General features: G+C 40.3%; 1 pseudogene; it reads left to right on the top strand.

The window, feature by feature from the left end:
• Positions 1-8375, top strand: part of LOC102470191 (SWI/SNF-related matrix-associated actin-dependent regulator of chromatin subfamily E member 1-like) — a 63560-nt pseudogene that overhangs the window by 20917 nt on the left and 34268 nt on the right.

Raw genomic sequence — 8375 nt, 5'->3', positions numbered from 1 at the left:
TGGAGAGGTTTTTGCCATAGGGTGCGTGCGCTCGCCAGACAGAGATAGACAGAGAGATAGAAAGCGAGAAATCACCCCCCAGAGGGGAGATGGTCACACCCCAATCCCTTCTCCTCCTTTCTCCTCTCGGGATCTTGAGCACGCATGCACGCACATGCGCCTGGCGTGAGTTTAAGCCACTGGGTCCGGGACTCGAACTGCGGTCAACTACGTGGGAGTCCAGCGACATTGCCATTACGCTAACTGCTGGTCCCGAAGATATTTTCAAAGGCTTGACTGTGGTGTCAGGGAACTCAAGGAAGTAGAGATGTGAAGTGTGTATGTAAGTCACTGCCAAATGCCTAAACCTACTCAGTTAAGAAAAAGATGGAGAAAAAAATATTGAGAAATGGCTTTTAGGGTTTTTGTGGTGGTCATTGAGAGGGTATTTCAGAAGAATGGCAGGGCAGAGAGGCTAGATCCTAACAAGTAGAAGTTAATTTCTGATGGAGCAGGAGCCATAATATCTGCCTCTCATTCTGCAGCATTAAGGGGAAAAATGGAACAATGAAGCTAATGGTAACACAGAGAAGGATGATTGCCTGTCCTTAGGTGTGGCCTAAAGAAAGAACTCCTGGGAACCAGCAGTTAGTGTAATGGCTATGTCGCTGGACTCTCACGTAGTCGATCGCGGTTCGTGTCCTGGCCCCAGTGGCTTAAAACTCAGGCCGGGCGCATGTGCGTGTGTGCCCAAGATCCCGAGAGGAGAATGGAGGAGAAGGGATTGCTGCGTGACCATCCTCCCTGGGGGGTGATTTCTTGCTTTCTGTCTCTCTGTCTCTCTCTGTCTGTCTGGCAAGTGCACGCGCCCTATAGCAAAAATCTCTCCGAAAAAAAAAAAAAGAAGAAGAAAGAAAGAACTCCTGGGCAGAGGAGCTCCACCCTGCACAGGTTATGACAGGGCAGTGTCTCAGTGAAAGGAACTGAATTAATGGTATCTGTGTCACGTCTTGACAACCCCGAGCTGAATATCTAGAGCATTTGCCTTCAAGAGCAGGCAGACAGGATGCCGTGCTCACCTACAGGGACAGCTACCTGTGTGCCTAGCATTTGAAAGGACTGAGACTCTGGGTTTGGTCAGGAGATAGTAAAGAAGACAGGTTTAGGGGCCGGCAAGTGACATGGTGGTTAAGGCACTGGACTCCTACGTGGGTGACTGCAGTTTAAGTCCCAGACTGGTGGCTTGCTTTTCTCACTTTCCTTCTCTCTCTCTCTTTGGTCAAATTGAAAAATTACTACAATAAATGAAATTAAAATAAATAATTATATATAAAAAAGAAGAAGACGAAGTTAGCTGTTAGAGCTTAAAAAAGGTGAGGGATGGCATAATGGTTACATCACTGGGCTCCCACATGAGTGATCATCGTTCAAGTCCTGGACCTCGTTGCTTGAAACACACCAGGCATGTGTGCCTAAAATCCTGAGAGGAGAGTGGAGGAGAAGGGATTGTGACATTGCCATCCCCCCGGGGGGTTTCTCACTTTCTGTCTCTCTTTCTCGGCAAACCCACATGCCCTACAGCAAACATTTCTCAAGAAAGGGGGCTGTGAGGGTGTCAGAGACTACCAGTACAGCCTCCCTGGGGAAACTGAGGACCACAGTGACCTGTGGACTCGCCAGAGTCAGGATGCTTTTAGTGACAGACTTAAATCCAGGAATACTGGGTCTCCCTGACCCTGTACAATTCCTCTACAACATCTTTGTGGTTTTACCCCTTCTGCTTTAGCTTCCATACTTTATGTCTTTCTTACCCTCTGGTCGCAGGAATTGTCAATCAAACCCATCTTAACCTTAAGCTGTCCCTTTTCTGTCTTTCTACCCATAACAGCACTTCCTACTCTCTTCTCAGGGTCTTGTTAGGTTGTTGGTTAGATAAACAGCTTAAATGTTAGGGTGGCAATGGATGTGACATTTTATTCCTCCCAGGAAATATGTTTGCACTTTTCAAGATATCTTCTTGCTGCATTTTCATTCAAATGGATCACTTAGCCTGTGTTCCTCATTGCAAGCTCTGTGGTAGTGGTGATGAGAGAAGGGGATTGAAGACAGGGTGTATTTGTTATGTGTTTCTGTCCTCAGTGCATAGACAGACTCTCGGTCTATAAACCTAAGTGGTCTATATGTCAGTCTCAATACCCTATCAGAGAAAAAGTCAAACAAACCTTTAGGAAAAAGCAAAACAAAACAAAACAATAGAACATAAAGTACCTGAAATATTTTGTTTATTATTATCATTTTAATAAATTTCTAAAAGAGGCTGATCCTCAGCCTCACATAAAAGGCAAAATTGTACATCTTTCCAAGGAAGTTATCAGTTGATTATGAATGAATTTTTCTCTGGCTATTCTAACTGGTGAGTGAAAAGAAGAAAATTGAATCTTCTTGAAAATTTTGACAGGAGAAATGTTGTTATTTCCCACCAAGATGTAGGACTATGCAATCTCGGCTTGGTTGAAGGATAAGGTTGTTGAATAGAAGAACATAAAAGGAATCCATTAATGATTTAGAAGACTGCTTAATTTCCCTACCCATGTAACAGAGAAACAGAGCTTAATCAATACTCTCAAGGTCACTGTTGGTATTTGCTATGTCAGCTAGTCTTTTTTAGAGTTTGGAAAACATCCCATGCATCTATCTTAATAGGTTTGCATAAATTTAGTGCAGGGAGATACTGTTTAGACTGTTGGGACTCATGAGACGTTGAAAAGGAAGTGTAGCTATCCATCATGAAGCCCTAAAGGAAAAGGTACAGAAAAATTTCAAAGAGTTGAAAGACTAATTTAGTTCTAGGCAGAATCTAGAGAATCAAGACAAAACCCCATTTATGATTGCCAGTTTGTCCTGATAAGCCAATTATTATGAATCCTGGCTGTAAGGAGTATATTTCCTTTTCAATTACTTCTGTGTTATATTTTACTTAGCACTTTTCTTTCAAATGTGGCATTGGACCCTTGGGACTTGCCTAGTAGTGCCACATCATGTTCCATTTGTTTACTTTTCTATTCGCTGGCTATGTTGAGCTTTTAGAAAAAAGACTCTCTAACTTACTTATGTAAGAGAAATGTGAGCTTTTTATCTCTTAATACTGACCAGAATAGGTGTAATGTTTCTTTGTACCCTAGGAAAGTGATTTTAATGATTGTGCAAGACACATTCAAAATGACAACTGAGAAGAAAGGGAACATGACCCACGACCTCTACTCCTACTAATGTTGTGTTTCTTTTGGTTGTCTCATTATTTGACTAGAATATTTAGTTAATCAGTAGGTTGAGCTTTGGAGTTCACTGCTTTTGCCTAATACGTATATTTTCTTTTTAAAATTTTTTATACATTCAATCACATTATTTAGCTTACAAAGTGAACATTTCAATATGTGAACATTTCTTCCCAGTCCAGTTGCTCAAAATATCTTCAACAGATAACACCACTACCTCCCTGTCCCGTCAATGCTCTGTCTCCATATCCCTCCTCCAAATGTCCTTCCCCAGGCCCCACTCCTCCACACACAGCACATCTGGCATTCACACCCATCTCTTGTGTTCATACATCCTTTAGTCAATCAGTTTCAGTCATAGAGTGCAGACACTCAGTATATATTAAGTGGGGACATACAATGTCTCTCCTTCATAGCCTGGCTTGCTTCACTCAGCAGTAAATCTTCCATATTCTTCCACTTTCTGTTAAAAGCCAGTGTTTTTTTATGGCTGAATAGTATTCCACAGAGTATATGTGCCACATTTTTTCAATCCATTCATCTGTACAGGGGCATTTGGGTTGGTTCCCTGTCTTAGCAATCGTGAATCATGCTGCAATAAACATCAATGTGCAAGCACTTTCCCAATGAAGAATTCTTCTGTCCTTTGGGTATATACCAAGGAGTGGTATTGCTGGATCATACGGTAGTTCTATTTGTAGATTTCTGAGGACTCTCCAAATTGTTCTTATGTCTTTATCAACAAAAACTGAAAAAAGTCATATAATTGACTATTCTTTCTGCATTATTTTGAAGCAAATCTTGATGCCATGCAGATTTAAAGGCTGACAAAATCCCAAAGTGATTACAATCATTTGCAAAGTTCAATTCCAGAGAGTTCTGGATGTGGGTACACCAGGTTCAGGCACCTGGAAAGTTCCAGAGAACACGTGGTTTCCAATCAAAATACCATAAAAATATCTTGAAATATTTTCTTGACCATGATATTTCCTCTATATACATTGCTCATAGAATGCCACATTGTTATTTATTTAGAAAAAAGGCAAGTGGAGAAACCCTTCTTCCTGATTGGATTTTACAACCCTCTGAAGCAATACCCTTGAGATTAGAATCTCATATTTTAGAGAGAAAGACTTTTTAGAATGATCTATGAACTTGAAAGACATTGTCTAAACCCTAACTCAAGCTTGAAAAATGTCTAGACTCTTTCAACAGATGTAGCCACTGGGAACATGGTAAAACAACAAGAGAAGGTTTAGTTTCAGATGGGAATTTCTTTTAAGCTTGTCAATGAACAGACAGGCATTTGAGAGGAAGTCTCTTTATCCCCTGATTCCCCAGCCTGGGAAGAGAAAGTTATTTTTACTCTCACTTTCCATCCTGGAATGTGAAAGAGAAAATCTTATTGTTTTTTTACTTTTTTTTTTATCGAGTATTGCTGAATTATCCTTCTGATTTTAAATATGAACCATGGCAGCAATTCCACTGTGGAATATTATGAACAGAGTTAATTATAACTGTTTAATGAGGCAGATCTCAATTTTCAGTAGATCATGACCCCTAATACATTAAAGAAGAGAAGACAGTTCACATTTGTATTCAACTGACATTTGGTTAATACACTTCAAACAAGTTTTGGATATACTGATCTGATAATGAAATGGATTCTGTCCTTTCATAAAATACCGGTAGTAAAATAAAAATATCAGTGTTGTTTTTGTCGTGTACTACCTTCCTGGTTCATCTTCAGTTTATTAAGGCAACGCTCAGTAAAAAATATCATTGTATTTCTCTCACAGTCACTAAGTTAGTAGAAAAAGTACTGGCCTTTGCTATCAGTCAAGTTCAGATTAAAATTCCCTCTAACCTACTTTTGTCCTTGACCAATCATAACAACAATAATATTAATAACAAAATTTACAGAGTAAGTAGAATTTGAGCCATATGAAAGCATCATTTTTCCAGGCTAAAATGGTGGTAAAAAAAAAGTAGGCATTTTTATGTAGTTCAGCCTAATAAGACTGAAAGAAGGTACTAATGAGAGATTATCTCATTTGATTCTTTCGACACAGCTTTAAGGAAAATATAATTATCACTATTTGCAAATGAGAACATCTGGCCTCACACAAGGTTAAGAAAGTTGCCTAAGGTCACAAATGAATAAAATGGAGATTTAAAGTCTAAACTATTGAAATATTTATAGTTCTGCTACAAGATAGATATTATATAACTGCCCTGGGCCTTGAGCGCCTCGTACATAAGCAGGGAGAGAAGAAATGCCCTGAGAATTTGAGACGGCAAATGTGAAGCAAACGTAAAGCACCTTCTGTGCTTTACGTAGCGGATGCTCAAGAGCAGACAGCTGTCATTACTGTCGGCATCGCCACCATCAGCATCGGGATCCAGCATTTCACATACTCAAAGATACAGAATGTGCACAATGAGACAATAGAGGGATGCAACGGTGTGAGAGGGAGAGAAAGAGGGAGAGAGGATGCTCAGAACTTTTTTCTCTATTTACAGCCATTTCTTGCATAGAGTGCAGTAGTTTGAGTCTTATACTTACACACACATTTTGTGCACTTTGCTATTTTCAAAACAAAAGAGAAATTGGGAGAAAAATACCATATTGAGAACAGAGGTGTCTGTGACAAATTGACCTAATTGAAAACAGCCAAAGAGTATTGCCCAGGTTGAGAGTGGTGGTGGTGGTGGAGGAATCAAATTAGCCATGGAGAGTCAAAGAGGATCGTATTGATTGCTGTAGGCATGGCCTCAATTGAGTGTGAGTCATAATGAAAGTACCACTAGGTCTGCACTAGTAATAGAGTCTGCATTTTTTAAATGGTAAAGTTGGGGATGGGGAGTGTCACCACTGGAATCCTTCCCAGCTGTGTCCCACAAATACTTAGCTGCTATGGATCCATTTGTCTGCCCTATGCGTTAGCTCCCTGTCACAAAAATGAATGCGAGTTACAAAAACTCCTGTTTTGAAATTTTTTCCTGTTTTTTTTTAAGTTTATTTATTTCTTCCATGAGAAAGAGAGACCGAGACAGAAAGAGAGACAGGTACCTCCAAGTGGATCCTCATACCACTGTACACCACCAGTTCCAGCCCACGAGGATCACAGACAGACAGACACACACACACACACACACACACACACACACAAACCCCTAGTATGTAGAGATATGTAGAGATAGGTCCTGCAATGCGAACCCAGCACCTTCTCATGCCAGTTCAATAGTGTTACCACTGTGCCACTAGTGCCCTTTTCCTAAAGAGATTTGATATGCAAGATACATGTAAGCCTGCACTTACAGAACTGAGATGTTTTAAGGAAAAGAATGAAATACTTCTATTTTGTTCTATTTCAGTGGGAAAGAAGAACCACTAACCATCGTGTTGTAGCTCACAGAAATGACTTTGGAACAGGATTTAGCCCACCACCACCTGTGGGCCAAATCTATTTCCATAAATAAAGTTTTATTGGAACACAGCCACGTCCATTTGTTTACATGTTATCTGTGGTCACTTTCATACTAAAGCAATAGAGCTGAGTGGTTGCAATGGAGATCATATGGAAGGCGACACTGGAAATCCTTATTATCTGGCCTTTTGCCTCTACAGCAAAACTGTGCAGAACTCTTCCATGCCACACGGGTAGTTCAGACAATTCAGTTGACTTTGTACAAGCTCAAGCTGTCTGCTTTTTATGTTCAGTGATGCAAGTTTGGCAGAGAGGTTTGGAGGTCTCAGGTGCTGACGTGTGTAAATATCCACAGCCAAACACGTCTACATCTAGGGATATTTTAGTCTTCAACTACAGCATTTGCGGTAAATAGAAACCACATGTTCAGAGAGAGAGGGGGAGAGAGAAAGAGAAGCATTTCATCTATGAAAATACTAAGTCACAAAAGAAACTAGGCGGCAGTTGTCTAGAAATTGACAGAAGTCAACACCTCAAGATGGAAGAGCCCTGGGGCCTACACGAAGCATAGTGGTTAAAGTGCTGGACTCCCATATAGCTGACTGTAGGTTCAGTTCCATAGCTGGTGGCTTAAAACTCACACTGGGCATGTGTGTGGTTCTGAGAGGAGAATGGAGGAGAAGGGATTGTGGTGTGATCATCCTCCCTTGGGGGGGATTTCTCATTCTGTCTCTCTCGGTCTCTACAGTGAGCGCAAGCATTCTATAGCAAAAATCTCTCAAAAACAAAAAAAATGAGGTGCCCTTGTTCATTGCCTTGGTGCCTTTATTTATGTGAATGGGGTCAAAGGTTGCTGAATACTCTTTATTTTCCTCTCTGAAAGAGCTGGAGTTAAACAGGTTAAAAAGACAATTCAGATGTGTTAACAACATGGTGTGTGAATAATTCTTACTGTAATGCAATACCCTTTAGAGTTTGTGTAGCTGAGATTCTCTTAGCTGAGGTTGGGCACGTTGCTTTTCTCCTCTCTAATATGGGAGTAAAGTGTATTTTAAAATGAACTATTGTATGAAAAGTGTGAAATATAGTTAGGCACATACAAAAATCGTTCTCTTTCGCCTTTCCCATGTCTTTCCTCTTTCCACACAGACCTTCGTCAGCATCATAAAGAACAGCGTAACTGAAAGGAGGAAACCCTTTCATGTAAAGGGATTGGGAAGTCTGGGGCAGAGGTCGAATCTAACATAAAGTAGATTGGATTCTTTTTGTCCATATCTTGATTGAAAACACAAGAATCTCACTTTTATTGACCTGTTTCCATCTCACTGAAACAATCTCATAAAATTATGAGTGGGGAAAACATTAAAATTTCCTTCTTGTCCAGGACTTAGAAACATCTATGATCTTTATGTTCCTCCCCGAACTAAATTTCTTTTTTTTTCTTTTTTTTTTTTATAGACCACAGATTATTTTTAACACCCATCAAGCCATGAATTCATAGGGAATAGGTTCCAGTAGCTCAGGCTCCTTTCCATTGGTTCTCACAAAGTGTGCTTCTCTAGGTGGAGCAGGCTGGCACTTTAGTTGAACCCAGGTACCTTTCTCTTTGGCTTCTTTCTTTTTCTGGTCATTTTCCTTCACACGTTTTAGGAAGCTATCTCTGCTCTTAGAATGTTTAATATGCTCAATA

This window comes from Tupaia chinensis, unplaced genomic scaffold (assembly GCF_000334495.1).
Source record: "Tupaia chinensis unplaced genomic scaffold, TupChi_1.0 Scaffold000007_1, whole genome shotgun sequence".
Taxonomy (NCBI): domain Eukaryota; kingdom Metazoa; phylum Chordata; class Mammalia; order Scandentia; family Tupaiidae; genus Tupaia; species Tupaia belangeri.
Note: the sequence above shows the minus strand (reverse complement) of the source record. Positions and strands in the feature narration are given on the sequence as shown.